Below are 18,524 nucleotides of genomic sequence, written 5' to 3' on the forward strand. Positions count from 1 at the left end.
CCTGTTCATCGGAAGGGGTGTGGCGTACCGCAAAACGGGACTCCACGGGATACTGTTCATCTCCACCGTTAACCTCCTCCAGCCTCCACGGGCTACTGTTCATCCACCGTCGACCTCCTCCAGCCTCCACCTGCGACTGTTCATCCACGGGCTCCTGTTCATCCAGCCTCCACTGCACGCTACTCCACCGGCTACTGTTCAACCACCCCTCTCCACGGGCTCCTGTTCAACCACCCCTCCATGGGCTATTGTTCATCCACCCCTCCACCTTCTACTGTTCATCCAGCCCTCCACGGGGTCGTAATGTTCATCCAGCCCTCCACGGGGTCCTGTTCATCCAGCCCCAACCGGCTCGATTGATCGGGGTCCTGTTCATCCAAAGGCAACACCACGGGGTCCTGTTCATCCACCCCCAATGCTCACTATTCATCCAAACCCCCTGCAACACTCACTGTTCATCCAGAGGCAGCATCGATCGGCTTCAGTTAGCAGCAGTAGCGAAGGAATCGCTCGATCGCTCGGGTTCAGTAACGCGTAGCCTGCAGTGCAATCGCTCAGGTTCAATTAGGCGACGCCTCGCTCGGGTTTAGTGAGAGCCCAACGCCTCGCACACACGTGTATACGTGTACGAGAGAAATGCGCATCGCTCGGCCCCCGACCACCAACCATAACCGGGAACTCCCCGAAATTTTACTCACCCTCGCTTCTACCATGGTTTTTTTTGTCATGGACAGACCAAAGAATGTCATGCAGTTGCGTCTCCGGCCCGCCCAGGACGAAAAGCCCCTTTTCTGTCATGACTTTTTGTCTTAGAAGTAGGAGCCCACCACATCTATGATGATACCGGGTTTTGTCACAATTATCGTCATAGAAGTGTCATAAGTATGACAGAAAAAATCGTTCGGCCCAAAATGTCACGGATGTGTCTTCTTTTTGTAGTGTGCACATGCGGAATACTCGGGTTAATCTTGATGAGCCTAGCACGTACAGACATGGCCTCGGAACACTGGAGACCGAAAGTTCGAACGTGAATCATATAGTAGATATGATCAACATAGAGATGTTCACCATTGATGACTACTCCATCTCACGTGATGGCCGGACATGGTTTAGTTGATTTGGATCACGTATCATTTAGATGACTTGAGGGATGTCTATCTAAGTGGGATTTCTGAAGTAATTTGATTAATTGAACTTTAATTTATCATGAACTTAGTCCTGATAGTATTTGCAAATTACGTTGTAGATCAATAGCTCGCGTTGCAGCTCCCCTATGTTTTTTGATATGTTCCTAGAGGAAACTAAGTTTAAACTTGATAGTAACAATGATGCGGACTGGGTCCATGATCAGAGGATTATCCTCATTGCTGCACATAAGAATTATGTCCTTGATGCACCGTTAGGTGATAGACCTATTGCAGGAGCGGATGCAAACGTTATGAACGTTTGACAAGCTCGGTGTGATGACTACTTGATAGTTTAGTGCACCATGCTTTACGGCTTAGAACCCGGACTTCAAAAACGTTTTGAACGCCATGGAACATACGAGATGTTCCAAGAGTTGAAATTGGTATTCCAGACTCATGCCCATGTCAAGAGGTATGAGACCTATGACAATTAATTTGCCTAGAAGATGGAGGAGAATAGCTTAGCCAGTGAGCATGTACTTAGAATGTCTGGGTACTACAATCGCTTGAATCAAGTGGGACTTAATCTTCCAGATAAGATAGTGATTGACAGAGTTCTCTAGTCACTATCACCAAGCTACTAGAACTCCGTGATTAACTATAATATGCCAGGGATGACAAAAACGATTCCCGAGCTCTTCGCGATGCTGAAATCGGTGAAGGTAGAAATCAAGAAAGAACATCAAGTGTTGATGGTTGACAAGACCACTAGTTTCAAGTAAAATGGCAAGGGAAAGAAAGGGAACTTCAAGAAGAATGACAAGCAAGTTGCCACTCCCATGAAGAAGCCCAAAGCTAGACCCAAGCCTGAAACTGAGTGCTTCTACTGCAAAGGAAATGGTCACTGGAAGCAGAAGTTCCCCGAATACATGGCGGATAAGAAGGATGGCAGAGTAAACAAAGGTATATTTGATATACAGATTATTGATGTGTACTTTACTAGTGTTCATAGCAACCACTGGGTATTTGATACCGGTTCAGTTGCTAAGATTAGTAACTCGAAACAGGAGTTCCAGAATGAACAGAGACTAGTTAAGGATGAAGTGACGACGTGTGGTGGAAGTGGTTCCAAGATTGATATGATCATCATCGCACACTCCCTATACTTTCGGGATTAGTGTTGAACCTAAATAAATGTTATTTGGTGTTGCATTGAGCATGAATATGATTTGATCATGTTTATTGCAATACTGTTATTCATTTAAGTTAGAGAATAATAGTTGTTCTGTTTACATGAATAAAACCTTCTATGGTCATACACCCAATGTAAATGGTTTATTGAATCTCGATCATAGTGATACACATATTCATAATATTGATGCCAAAAGATGCAAAGTTGATAATGATAGTGCAACATACTTGTGGCACTGCCGTTTAGGTTATATTGGTGTAAAGTGCATGAAGAAACTCCATGTGGATGGACTTTTGGAATCACTTGATTATGAATCATTTGATACTTGCGATGTTGGGGAACGTAGCAGAAATTCAAAATTTTCCTACGCGTCACCAAGATCTATCTATGGAGAAACCAGCTACGAGTAGAAAGAGAGTGCATCTACATACCCTTGTAGATCGCTAAGCGGAAGCGTTCAAGTGAACGGGGTTGATGGAGTCGTACTCGTCGTGATTCAAATCACCGATGATCAAGTGCCGAACGCACGGCACCTCCGCGTTCAACACACGTACAGCCCGGTGACGTCTCCCACGCCTTGATCCAGCAAGGAGAGAGGGAGAGGTTGAGGAAGACTCCATCCAACAGAAGCACAACGGCGTGGTGGTGGTGGAGGAGCGTGGCAATCCCGCAGGGCTTCGCCAAGCACCATGGGAGAGGAGGAGTAGGGAGAGAGGTAGGGCTGCACCAAGAGGGAGAGAACTCATGTGTATGGCAGCCCCAAACCTCAACTATATATAGGGGGAAGGGGGGGCTGCGCCCCCTTTAGGGTTTCCCACCCCCAAGGGGTGCGGCCAGCCCTAGATGGCAAAGGGGGTGGCGGCCATGAGGGGAGAGGAGAGGGAGGCGCACCAATATGGGCCTTAAGGCCCATCTGGACTAGGGTTTGCCCCCTCCCACTCTCCCTTGCGCCTTGGCCCCTTGTGGGGGGCGCACCAGCCCTCCTAGGGGCTGGTCCCCTCCCACACTTGGCCCACGCAACCTTCTGGGGCAGGTGGCCCCACTTGGTGGACCCCCGGGACCCTCCCGGTGGTCCCGGTACAATACCGATATCGCCCGAAACTTTTCCGGTGACCAAAACAGGACTTCCCATATATAAATCTTTACCTCCGGACCATTCTGGAACTCCTCGTGACATCCGGGATCTCATCCGGGACTCCGAACAACATTCGGTAACCACATACAAGCTTCCTTTATAACCCTAGCGTCATCGAACCTTAAGTGTGTAGACCCTACGGGTTCGGGAGACATGCAGACATGACCGAGACGTTCTCCGGTTAATAACCAACAGCGGGATCTGGATACCCATGTTGGCTCCCACATGTTCCACGATGATCTCATCGGATGAACCACGATGTCAAGGACTTAATCAATCCCGTATTCAATTCCCTTTGTCTAGCGGTATTTTACTTGCCCGAGATTCGATCGTCGGTATCCAATACCTTGTTCAATCTCGTTACCGGCAAGTCACTTTACTCGTTCCGTAACACATCATCCCGTGATCAACTCCTTGGTCACATTGCGCATATGATGATGTCCTACCGAGTGGGCCCAGAGATACCTCTCCGTTTACACGGAGTGACAAATCCCAGTCTCGATCCGCATAAAACAATAGATACTTTCGGAGATACCTGTAGTGCACCTTTATAGTCACCCAGTTACGTTGTGACGTTTGATACACCCAAAGCACTCCTACGGTATCCAGGAGTTACACGATCTCATGGTCAAAGGAAGAGATACTTGACATTGGCAAAGCTCTAGCAAACGAACTACACGATCCTTGTGCTATGCTTAGGATTGGGTCTTGTCCATCACATGATTCTCCTAATGATGTGATCCCGTTATCAACGACATCCAATGTCCATAGCCAGGAAACCATGACTATCTGTTGATCACAACGAGCTAGTCAACTAGAGGCTCACTAGGGACATATTGTGGTCTATGTATTCACACGTGTATTACGATTTCCGGATAATACAGTTATAGCATGAATAAAAGACTATTATCATGAACAAAGAAATATAATAATAAACTTTTATTATTGCCTCTAGGGCATATTTCCAACAGTCTCCCACTTGCACTAGAGTCAATAATCTAGTTCACATCGTCATGTGATTAACACTCACAGGTCACATCGCCATGTGACAAATACCCAAGAGTTTACTAGAGTCAGTAGTCTAGTTCACATTACTATGTGATTAACACTCAATGAGTTTTATGTTTGATCATGTTGCTTGTGGGGGAGGTTTTAGTCAACGGGTCTGAACCTTTCAGATCCGTGTGTGCTTTACAAATCTCTATGTCATCTCCTAGATGTAGCTACCACGCTCTATTTGGAGCCATTCCAAATAACTGTTCCACTTGGAGCTATTCTAAATTGTTGCCCCATTGTATGTATCCGGTATCTCTACTTAGAGCTATCCGGATAGGTGTTAAGCTTGCATCGACGTAACCCTTTACGACGAACTCTTTTACCACCTCCATAATTGAGAAAATTCCTTAGTCCACTAGTTACTAAGGATAACTTTGACCGCTGTCCTGTGAGCCATTCTTGGATCACTCTTGTACCCCTTGACTGACTCATGGCAAGGCACACTTTAGGTGCGGTACACAGCATAGCATACTGTAGAGCCTACGTCTTAAGCATAGGGGACGACCTTCGTCCTTTCTCTCCATTCTGCCGTGGTCGAGCTTTAAGTCTTAACTTCGTACCTTACAACTCAGGCAAGAACTCCTTCTTTGACTGGTCCATCTTGAACACCTTCAAGATCATGTCAAGGTATGTGCTCATTTGAAAGTATCATTAAGCATTTTGATCTATCCTTATGGATCTCGATGCTCAATGTTCAAGTAGCTTAATCCAGGTTTTCTATTGAAAAACACCTTTCAAATAACCCTATATGCTTTCTAGAAATTCTACATCATTTCTGATCAACAATATGTCAACAACATATACTCATCAGAAATTCTATAGTGCTCCCACTCACTTCTTTGGAAATACAAGTTTCTCATAAACTTTGTACAAACCCAAAATCTTTGATCATCTCATCAAAGTGTACATTCCAACTCCGAGATGCTTACTCCAGTCCTTAGAAGGATCGCTGGAGCTAGCATACCTTTTAGCATCCTTAGGATCGACAAAACTTTTCTGATTGTATTGCATACAACCTTTCCTTACGAAAACTAGTAAGGAAACTTGTCTTGACATCCATCTGCCAGATTTCATAAATGCAGCTAATGCTAACATGATTCCGACGGACTTTAAGCATCGCTACGAGTGAGAAAATCTCATCGTAGTCAACTCCTTGAACTTGTCGGAAAACACTTCGCCACAAGTCGAGCTTCATAGATGGTGACATTACCATCCACGTCCGTCTTCTTCTTAAAAGATCCATTTATCTCAATGGATTGCCGATCATCGGGCAAGTCCATCAAAGTCCATGCTTTGTTCTGATATATGGATAGTATCTCGGATTTCATGGCTTCTAACCATTTGTCGGAATTCGGGCCCACCATCGCTTCTCCATAGCTCGTAGGTTCATTGTTGTCTAGCAACATGACCTTCAAGACAGGATCACCTTACCACTCTGAAGTAGTACGTGTCCTTGTCGTCCTACGAGGTTCGATAGTGACTTGATCCGAAGCTTCATGATCACTATCATAAGCTTCCACTTCAATTGGTGTAGGTGCCACAGGAACAACTTCCTGTGCCCTGCCACACACTAGTTGAAGAGACGGTTCAATAACCTCATCAAGTTTCCACCATCCTCCCACTCAATTCTTTCGAGAGAAACTTTTCCTCGAGAAAGGACCTGATTCTCGAAACAATCCCTTATTGCTTTCGGATCTGAGACAGGAGGTATACCCAACTGTTTTGGGTGTCCTATGAAGATGCATTTTATCCGCTTTGGGTTCGAGCTTATCAATCCTGAAACTTTTCCACATAAGCGTCGCAGCCCCAAACTTTCAAGAAACGACAACTTAGGTTTCTCTAAACCATAATTCATACGGTGTCATCTCAACAGAATTATGTGGTGCCCTATTTAAAGTGAATGTGGTTGTCTCTAATGCCTAACCCATGAACGATAGTGGTAATTCGATAAGAGACATCATGGTACGCACCATATCCAATAGGGTGCAACTATGATGTTCGGACACACCATCACACTATGGTGTTCCAGGCGGTATTAATTGTGAAACATTTTCCACAATGTCTTAATTGTGTGCCAAAACTCGTAACTCAGATATTCATCTCGATGATCGTATCATAGACATTTTATCCTCTTGTCACAATGATCTTCTACTTCACTCTGAAATTACTTGAACCATTCAATAATTCAGACTTGTGTTTCATCAAGTAAATATTCTCAACATCTACTCGAATCATCTGTGAAGTAAGAACATAACGATATTCACTGCATGCCTCAGCACTTATTGGACTGCACACATCAAAATGTGTTACTTCCAAAAAGTTGCTATCTTGTTCCATATTATTGAAACCGAGGCTTTTCAGTCATCTTGCCTATGTGGTATGATTTGCATATCTCAAGTGATTCAAAATCAAGTGAGTCCGAACGGTCCATTTGCATGGAGTTTCTTCATGCATATACACCAATAGACATGGTTCGCATGTCTCAAACTTTTCAAAAACGAGTGAGTCCAAAGATCCATCAACATGGAGCTTCTTCATGCGTTTTATACCAATATGACTTACACAGCAGTGCCACAAGTAAGTGGTACTATCATTACTATCTTATGGCATGAACATGTGTATCACTACGATCGAGATTCAATAAACCATTCATTTTAGGTGTAAGACCATTGAAGGTGTTATTCAAATAAACAGAGTAACCATTATTCTCCTTAAATGAATAACCGTATCGCGATAGACATAATCCAATCATGTCTATGCTCAACGCAAACACCAATCTCGGTGGTAGAGGGAGCGTGCGATGCTTGATCATATCAACCTTGGAAACACTTCCAACATATATCGTCAGCTCACCTTTAGCTAGTCTCCGTTTATGCCGTAGCTTTTATTTCGAGTTACTAACACTTAGCAACCGAACCGGTATCTTATACCCTGGTGCTACTAGGAGTACTAGTAAAGTACACATTAACATAATGTATATCCAATATACTTCTATCGACCTTGCCAGCCTTCTCATCTACCAAGTATCTAGGGTAATCCTGCTCCAGTGGCTGTTCCCCTTATTACAGAAGCACTTAGTCTCGGGTTTGGGTTCAACCTCGGGTTTCTTCATTGGTGCAGCAGCTGATTTGCCGTTTCATGAAGTATCCCTTCTTTCCCTTGCCCTTCTTGAAACTAGTGGTTTCATCAACCATCAACAATTGATGCTCCTTCTTGATTTCTACTTTCGCGGTGTCAAACAACGCGAATATTTCAAGGATCATCATATCTATCCCTGATATGTTATAGTTCATCACGAAGCTCTAGCAGCTTGGTGGTAATAACTTTGGAGAAACATCACTATCTCATCTGGAAGATCAACTCCCGCTCGATTCAAGTGATTGTTGTGCTCAGACAATCTGAGCACAAGCTCAACGATTGAGCTTTTCTCCCTTAGTTTGCAGGCTAAGAAAATCGTCGGAGGTCTTATACCTCTTGACATGGGCACGAGCCTGAAATCCCAATTTCAGCCCTCGAAGCATCTCATATGTTTCGTGATGTTTCGAAAACGTCTTTCATGCCTCAACTCTAAACCGTTTAACTGAACTATCACGTAGTTATCAAGATGTGTATGTCTGATGTTCACAACATCCACAAACGACGTTTGGGGTTCAGCACACTGAGCGGTGCATTAAGGACATAAGCTTTCTACTGATCGCATAATCGCTACTATCAACTTTCAACTATAATTTTCTCTAGGAACATATCTAAACAGTAGAACTATAGCGCGTGCTACGACATAATTTGCAAAAGGTCTTTTGACTATGTTCAGGATAATTAAGTTCATCTTATGAACTCCCACTTAGATAGACATCCCTCTGGTCATCTAAGTGATCACATGATCCGAGTCAACTAGGCCGTGTCCGATCATCACGTGAGACGGACTAGTCATCATCGGTGAACATCTTCATGTTGATCGTATCTGCTATACGAATCATGCTCGACCTTTCGGTCTCCGTGTTCCGAGGCCATGTCTGCACATGCTAGGCTCGTCAAGTTAACCCTAAGTGTTTTCGCTGTGTACAACTGTCTTACACCCGTTGTATGTGAACGTAAGAATCCATCACACCCGATCATCACGTGGTGCTTAGAAGCGACGAACTGTAGCAACGGTGCACAGTTAGGGGAGAACACTTCTTGAAATTTTGTAAGGGATCATCTTATTTACTACCGTCGTCCTAAGTAAACAAGATGCATAAACATGATAAACATCACATGCAATCAAATAGTGACATGATATGGCCAATATCATTTTGCTCCTTTTGATCTTCATCTTCGGGGCTCCATGATCATCATCGTCACCGGCACGACACCATGATCTCCATCATCATGATCTCCATCATCGTGTCTTCATGAAGTTGTCACGCCAACGACTACTTCTACTTCTATGACTAACGCGTTTAGCAATAAAGTAAAGTAGTTTACATGGCGTTCTTCAATGACACGCAGGTCATACAATAAATAAAGGCAACTCCTATGGCTCCTGCCGGTTGTCATACTCATCGACATGCAAGTCGTGAATCCTATTACAAGAACATGATCAATCTCATACATCACATATCATTCATCACATTCTTCTTGGCCATATCACATCACATAGCATACCCTGCAAAAACAAGTTAGACGTCCTCTAATTGTTGTTGCATGTTTTACGTGGCTGCTATGGGTTTCTAGCAAGAACGTTTCTTACCTACGCAAGACCACAACGTGATATGCAAATTGCTATTTACCCTTCATAAGGACCCTTTTCATCGAATCCGTTCCGACTAAAGTGGGAGAGACTGGCACCCGCTAGCCACCTTATGCACCAAGTGCATGTCAATCGGTGGAACCTGTCTCACGTAAGAGTACGTGTAAGGTCGGTCCGGGCCGCTTCATCCCACAATACCGTCGAAACAAGATTGGACTAGTAACGGTAAGCATATTGAACAACATCAACGCCCACAACTACTTTGTGTTCTACTCGTGCAAAGAATCTACGCAATAGACCTAGCTCATGATGCCACTGTTGGGGAACGTAGCAGAAATTCAAAATTTTCCTACGTGTCACCAAGATCTATCTATGGAGAGACCAGCAACGAGTAGAAAGAGAGTGCATCTACATACCCTTGTAGATCGCTAAGCGGAAGCGTTCAAGTGAACGGGGTTGAAGGAGTCGTTCTCGTCGTGATTCAAATCACCGATGATCAAGTGCCGAACGCACGACACCTCCGTGTTCAACACACGTACAGCCCGGTGACGTCTCCCACGCCTTGATCCAGCAAGGAGAGAGGGAGAGGTTGAGGAAGACTCCATCCAGCAGCAGCACAACGGCGTGGTGGTGGTGGAGGAGCGTGGCAATCCTGCAGGGCTTCGCCAAGCACCACGGGAGAAGAGGAGTACTTGGGAGAGGGGGAGGGCTGCGCCAGAACTTCGTCTATAGCTCCCATGCGCCTCCCCAATATATATAGGGGTGGAGGGGCTGGTTTCTTGCCCTCCAAGTCCATTGGGGCGTTGGCCAAGGTGGGAGGAAAGAAATCTCATTATTTCCTTCCCCACCGATTGTTATCCCCCCTTTTTAGGGATCTTGATCTTATCCCTTCGGGATATGATCTTATTCCTTCTAAGGGGGGGATCTTGGTGCGCCTTGACCAGGGGTGTGGGGCCTTGCCCCCACTACCCACGTCCATGTGGGTCCCCCCATGCAGGTGGGCCCCACTCCGGAACCTTCTAGAACCTTCCCGGTACAATACCGAAAAATCCCGAACATTTTCCGGTGGCCAAAATAGGACTTCCCATATATAAATCTTTACCTCCGGACCATTCCGGAACTCCTCGTGACGTCCGGGATCTCATCCAGGACTCCGAACAACATTCGGTAACCACATACAAACTTCCTTTATAACCCTAGCGTCATCGAACCTTAAGTGTGTAGACCCTACGGGTTCGGGAGACATGTAGACATGACCGAGACGTTCTCCGGTCAATAACCAACAGCGGGATCTGGATACCCATGATGGCTCCCACATGTTCCACGATGATCTCATCGGATGAACCACGATGTCAAGGACTTAATCAATCCCGTATTCAATTCCCTTTGTCTATCGGTATGTTACTTGCCCGAGATTCGATCATCGGTATCCAATACCTTGTTCAATCTCGTTACCGGCAAGTCACTTTACTCGTTCCATAACACATCATCCCGTGATCAACTCCTTGGTCACATTGCGCATATGATGATGTCCTACCGAGTGGGCCCAGAGATAACTCTCCGTTTACACGGAGTGACAAATCCCAGTCTCGATCCGCATAAAACAATAGATACTTTCGGAGATACCTGTAGTGCACCTTTATAGTCACCCAGTTACGTTGTGACGTTTGATACACCCAAAGCACTCCTACGGTATCCAGGAGTTACACGCTCTCATGGTCGAAGGAAGAGATACTTGACATTGGCAAAGCTCTAGCAAATGAACTACACGATCTTTTGTGCTAGTCTTAGGATTGGGTCTTGTCCATCACATCATTCTCCTAATGATGTGATCCCGTTATCAACGACATCCAATGCCCATAGCCAGGAAACCATGACTATCTGTTGATCACAACGAGCTAGTCAACTAGAGGCTCACTAGGGACATATTGTGGTCTATGTATTCACACGTGTATTACGATTTCCGGATAATACAGTTATAGCATGAATAAAAGACAATTATCATTAACAAGGAAATATAATAATAATACTTTTATTATTGCCTCTAGGGCATATTCACACGTGTATTTCGAGTTAGCTTTTATTTCCGGATAATACAGTTATATAATAATAATACGTTAGCTAGTCTCCGTTTATTCCGTAGCTTTTATTTCGAGTTACTAACACTTAGCAACCGAACCGGTATCCAATATCCTGGTGCTACTAGGAGTACTAGTAAAGTACACATTAACATAATGTATATCCAATATACTTCTATCGACCTTGCCAGCCTTCTCATCTACCAAGTATCTAGGGTAATGCTGCTCCAGTGGTTGTTCCCCTTATTACAGAAGCACTTAGTCTCGGGTTTGGGTTCAACCTTGGGTTTCTTCACTAGAGCAGCAGCTGAATTGCCGTTTCATGAAGTATCCCTTTGTTCCCTTGCCCTTCTTGAAACTAGTGGTTTCACCAACCATCAACAATTGATGCTCCTTCTTGATTTCTACTTTCGCGGTGTCAAACATCATGAATATTTCAAGGATCATCATATCTATCCTTGATATGTTATAGTTAATCACGAAGCTCTAGCAGCTTGGTGGCAATGACTTTGGGGAAACATCACTATCTCATCTGGAGGATCAACTCCCACTCGATTCAAGTGATTGTTGTGCTCAGACAATCTGAGCACAAGCTCAATGATTGAGCTTTTCTCCCTTAGTTTGCAGGCTAAGAAAATCGTCGGAGGTGTTATACCTCTTGACGTGGGCACGAGCCTGAAATCCCAATTTCAGCCCTCGAAACATCTCATATGTTCCGCGACGTTTCGAAAACGTCTTTGGTGCCTCTACTCAAACCATTTAATTGAACTATCACGTAGTTATCAAAACGTGTATGTCCGATGTTCGCAACATCGACAAACGACGTTGGGGTTCAGCACACTGAGCGGTGCATTAAGGACATAAGCTTTCTACTGATCGCATAATCGCTACTATCAACTTTCAACTATATTTTCTCTAGGAACATATCTAAACAGTGGAACTAAAGCGCGAGCTTACGACATAATTTGCAAAAGGTCTTTTGACTATGTTCAGGATAATTAAGTTCATCTTATGAACTCCCACTCAGATAGACATCCCTCTGGTCATCTAAGTGATTACATGATCCGAGTCAACTAGGCCGTGTCCGATCATCACGTGAGACGGACTAGTCATCATCGGTGAACATCTTCATGTTGATCGTATCTGCTATACGACTCATGCTCGACCTTTCGGTCTCCGTGTTCCGAGGCCATGTCTGCACATGCTAGGCTCGTCAAGTTAACCCTAAGTGTTTTCGCTGTGTAAAACTGTCTTACACCCGTTGTATGTGAACGTAAGAATCCATCACACCCGATCATCACGTGGTGCTTAGAAGCGACAAACTGTAGCAACGGTGCACAGTTAGGGGAGAACACTTCTTGAAATTTTGTAAGGGATCATCTTATTTACTACCGTCATCCTAAGTAAACAAGATGCATAAACATGATAAACATCACATGCAATCAAATAGTGACATGATATGGCCAATATCATTTTGCTCCTTTTGATCTTCATCTTCGGGGCTCCATGATCATCATCGTCACCGGCACGACACCATGATCTCCATCATCATGATCTCCATCATCGTGTCTTCATGAAGTTGTCACGCCAACGACTACTTCTACTTCTATGACTAACGCGTTTAGCAATAAAGTAAAGTAGTTTACATGGCATTCTTCAATGACACGCAGGTCATACAATAAATAAAGACAACTCCTATGGCTCCTGCCGGTTGTCATACTCATCGACATGCAAGTCGTGAATCCTATTACAAGAACATGATCAATCTCATACATCACATATCATTCATCACATTCTTCTTGGCCATATCACATCACATAGCATACCCTGCAAAAACAAGTTAGACGTCCTCTAATTGTTGTTGCATGTTTTACGTGGCTGCTATGGGTTTCTAGCAAGAACGTTTCTTACCTACGGAAGACCACAACGTGATATGCCAATTGCTATTTACCCTTCATAAGGACCCTTTTCATCGAATCCGTTCCGACTAAAGTGGGAGAGACTGGCACCCGCTAGCCACCTTATGCACCAAGTGCATGTCAATCGGTGGAACCTGTCTCACGTAAGAGTATGTGTAAGGTCGGTCCGGGCCGCTTCATCCCACAATACCGTCGAAACAAGATTGGACTAGTAACAGTAAGCATATTGAACAACATCAATGCCCACAACTACTTTGTGTTCTACTCGTGCAAAGAATCTACGCAATAGACCTAGCTCATGATGCCACTGTTGGGGAACGTAGCAGAAATTCAAAATTTTCCTACGCGTCACCAAGATCTATCTATGGAGAAACCAGCTACGAGTAGAAAGAGAGTGCATCTACATACCCTTGTAGATCGCTAAGCGGAAGCGTTCAAGTGAACGGGGTTGATGGAGTCGTACTCGTCGTGATTCAAATCACCGATGATCAAGTGCCGAACGCACGGCACCTCCGCGTTCAACACACGTACAGCCCGGTGACGTCTCCCACGCCTTGATCCAGCAAGGAGAGAGGGAGAGGTTGAGGAAGACTCCATCCAACAGCTGCACAACGGCGTGGTGGTGGTGGAGGAGCGTGGCAATCCCGCAGGGCTTCGCCAAGCACCATGGGAGAGGAGGAGTAGGGAGAGAGGTAGGGCTGCACCAAGAGGGAGAGAACTCATGTGTATGGCAGCCCCAAACCTCAACTATATATAGGGGGAAGGGGGGGCTGCGCCCCCTTTAGGGTTTCCCACCCCCAAGGGGTGCGGCCAGCCCTAGATGGTAAAGGGGGTGGCGGCCATGAGGGGAGAGGAGAGGGAGGCGCACCAATATGGGCCTTAAGGCCCATCTGGACTAGGGTTTGCCCCCTCCCACTCTCCCTTGCGCCTTGGCCCCTTGTGGGGGGCGCACCAGCCCTCCTAGGGGCTGGTCCCCTCCCACACTTGGCCAACGCAACCTTCTGGGGCAGGTGGCCCCACTTGGTGGACCCCCGGGACCCTCCCGGTGGTCCCGGTACAATACCGATATCGCTCGAAACTTTTCCGGTGACCAAAACAGGACTTCCCATATATAAATCTTTACCTCCGGACCATTCCGGAACTCCTCGTGACGTCCGGGATCTCATCCGGGACTCCAAACAACATTCGGTAACCACACACAAGCTTCCTTTATAACCCTAGCGTCATCGAACCTTAAGTGTGTAGACCCTACGGGTTCGGGAGACATGCAGACATGACCGAGGCGTTCTCCGGTCAATAACCAACAGCGGGATCTGGATACCCATGTTGGCTCCCACATGTTCCACGATGATCTCATCGGATGAACCACGATGTCAAGGACTTAATCAATCCCGTATTCAATTCCCTTTGTCTAGCGGTATTTTACTTGCCCGAGATTCGATCGTCGGTATCCAATACCTTGTTCAATCTCGTTACCGGCAAGTCACTTTACTCGTTCCGTAACACATCATCCCGTGATCAACTCCTTGGTCACATTGCGCATATGATGATGTCCTACCGAGTGGGCCCAGAGATACCTCTCCGTTTACACGGAGTGACAAATCCCAGTCTTGATCCGCATAAAACAATAGATACTTTCGGAGATACCTGTAGTGCACCTTTATAGTCACCCAGTTACGTTGTGACGTTTGATACACCCAAAGCACTCCTACGGTATCCAGGAGTTACACGATCTCATGGTCAAAGGAAGAGATACTTGACATTGGCAAAGCTCTAGCAAACGAACTACACGATCCTTGTGCTATGCTTAGGATTGGGTCTTGTCCATCACATGATTCTCCTAATGATGTGATCCCGTTATCAACGACATCCAATGTCCATAGCCAGGAAACCTTGACTATCTGTTGATCACAACGAGCTAGTCAACTAGAGGCTCACTAGGGACATATTGTGGTCTATGTATTCACACGTGTATTACGATTTCCGGATAATACAGTTATAGCATGAATAAAAGACTATTATCATGAACAAAGAAATATAATAATAACACTTTTATTATTGCCTCTAGGGCATATTTCCAACATGCGAACCGTGCCTTATGGGCAAGATGACTAAAACTCCATTCTCCGGAACAATGGAACGATCTAATGACTTGTTGGAAATAATACATACCGATGTATGTAGTCCGATGAGTGTTGAGGCTCGTGGCGGGTATCGTTATTTTCTGACCTTCACAAATGATTTGAGTAGATATGGGTATATCTACTTAATGAAACACAAGTCTGAAACTGTTGGGGATATAACTATCATACACTCATCTGATAACATGAATGCCGGCTCTGCAGTCCTAATGTTGGAGAAAATTTGCCATTTTTTGCCTCTTAAGCAGAAGCTGGGGCGGCTCAAGCGTGATTGCAATGATATGGGGCAGCTGATGGTGGCTCTAATCAAATATGCCAACTCTAAGTCTGATGATGACAATTCGGGAAAGGGAAAGAAGGGTGGCAATGCCAAGGGTCCGCAGCATAACCCAGTGAATCAGGGGGGCAATGGTAAGTGCAAGGCTAAGTCGAAGTTTGTAGCCAACACCAATACGCAGAGCAATAATCAGCGTCGTAAGGGGAGGCCGCCTCCTCGGACCGGTGGATTAGGTCCCAATCTTGAGCAGTTGCTGAATGAGCCCTGTCCAAAGCACGACATGCAGGAGAAGCCAACTACTCATCTTTGGAAAGATTATTCAATTATGAGGGCTTTCCAAAAATCTAATTTGTTTCAAAACAACCATGGGCCGGGCGGCGGCTCAGGTTCCGGTGGTGGCGGTTCTCATGGCCTGGGCTATGGAGGTGGCGGTTCTAATTCCGGCTTCCAGGGCCACCAACACCATCAAGGTAATCAGGGTGGTTATAATCAAGGTAATTTGGGTGGTTACAATCAACAATCCAGTCAAGGGAGTCAGCAGCAGCAGCAGTCTAGATATCAAAGTCATCTGAAGTAGTTGAATAGCGGGTAGTACCATGTTTTCACCACAAGCCTATGCAAGTGGGACCAGAAGCTCCATAAGAGGGCTGTAAACGCCGTTGAGCCAGGAGGATCACCCGCCCCGGGTTGATAATCCGGGTCACTTGGCTTTGGTGGTGGCGCCTCAAGTTGGTGGATACAAGTTCACTAAGGTACTCATGGATGGAGGTAGCAGCATTAATATCCTTTATTATGATACTTTCCGTCGCATGGGGTTAACCGACAAAAATCTTAAGCCGTCCAATACTGTTTTCCATGTTGTGGTGCCTGGTAAGTCGGCGTACCCTGTAGGTAAGATTGAGCTGGAAGTGGCCTTTGGAGATGAGCATGATTCCAGGTCCGAGAAGTTAACCTTTGAAGTGGTCAAGATCAGAAGCCCATGCCACGCTCTGTTTGGACAGTCGGCTTATGCTAAGTTCATGGCACGACCTTGTTATGTTTATTTGCAGCTCAAGATGCCGGGTTACAAGAGAACCATCATGATGCATGGAAGCAGGAAAATAGCTTTGGAGTGTGAAGAAGGTGATGCTGCTTATGCTGAGTCTGTCTGTGCAACATAGGAGTTGAAGTTTTACAAAGACAATGTTGATCCAGCGGATATGACGTCTTTGAAAAAGCCAACTACAGAGCATGATCCAGTGTTGAAGTTAAAGTCTGTCGATGAAACCAAGCTAGTTGACTTTGTTCCTGGCAACTCATCCAAGCAGTTCAGCATCAGCGCTAACCTGGATCCAAAATAGGAAAGCGCGCTCATCGAGTTCATCCGTGAGAACCGGGACATCTTTGCATGGAAGCCTTCTGACATGCCGGGTGTACCGAGGGAACTCGCTGAGCACAGTCTTAATATTGATCCAAAATTTAAGTCGGTCAAGCAATTCCTTCATCGCTTCAATGAGGAGAGGCGTAAGGCCATCGGTGAAGAAATGGCCTAGCTCTTGGCCGCTGGGTTCATTGTTGAAGTCTTTCATCCTGAGTGGTTGGCTAATCTGGTGTTGGTGCTTAAGAAGAACGACACTTGGTGTATGTGTGTGGACTACACGGACTTAAACAAAGCTTGTCCAGCTGATCCTTTTGCTCTCCCTCGTATTGATCAAATCATTGATGCTACGGTGGGTTGTGAGCGTTTAAGTTTTTTGGATGCTTATTCTGGTTATCATCAGATCAAGATGGCAGTTAAGGACCAGGAGAAGACAGCCTTCATCACTCCCTTTGGAGCCTTCTGTTATGTGTCTATGCCCTTTGGGCTTAAGAGTGCCCAGGCAACTTACCAGCGGTGTGTGCAGAACTGTCTCCTAATACGTCTCCAACATATCTATAATTTTGTATTGTTCCATGCTATTATATTACCCGTTTTGGATGTTTATGGGCTTTACTTTACACTTCTATATCATTTTTGGGACTAACCTACTAACCGGAGGCCCAACCCAAATTTTCTTTATCTATTTCAGTGTTTCGAAGAAAAGGAATATCAAACGGAGTCCAAACAGGATGAAACCTTCGGGAGCGATCTTTTTGAAACAAATGCAAACCATGAGACTTGGAGTGGATGTCAAGCAGCAAATGAGGCGGCCACGAGGGTGCCCGGCGCGCCCTATGGGGGTGGGCACGCCCCCACCCTCATGGGCCCCTCATGGCTCAACTGAGCTACTTCTTCCTCCTATATATATCCACGTACCCCGAGAACATCCAGGAGCACCACAAAAACCTAATTACATCGCGCAACCTTCTGTATCCGCGAGATCCCATCTTGGAGCCTTTGCCGGCACTTCGCCGAAGGGGGAATCAACCATGGAGGGCCTCTACATCATCTCCAAGGCCTCTCCGATGAGTTGTGAGTAGTTTACCGCAGAACTTCGGGTCCGTAGTTATTAGCTAGATGGCTTCTTCTCTCTCTTTGAATCTCAATACAAAGTTCTCCTCGATCTTCTTGGAGATCTATTTGATGTAACTCTTTTTGCGGTGTGTTTGTCGAGATCCGATGAATCGTGGGTTTATGATCAAGTTTATCTATGAGAAATAATTGAATCTTCTCGCCAAACCAAACTGATAATTCGAAGAGACTTGCAAAGATAACCAATCACACATAAAAGAATTCAGAGAAGATTCAATTATTTCTCATAGATAAACTTGATCATAAACCCACGATTCATCGGATCTCGATAAACACACTGCAAAAAAAGTTACATCGAATAGATCTCCAAGAAGATCGAGGAGAACTTTGTATTGAGATTCAAAGTGAGAGAAGAAGCCATCTAGCTAATAACTATGGA

The sequence above is a fragment of the Triticum dicoccoides genome, chromosome 5B (assembly GCF_002162155.2).
Source record: "Triticum dicoccoides isolate Atlit2015 ecotype Zavitan chromosome 5B, WEW_v2.0, whole genome shotgun sequence".
Lineage (NCBI taxonomy): Eukaryota > Viridiplantae > Streptophyta > Magnoliopsida > Poales > Poaceae > Triticum > Triticum dicoccoides.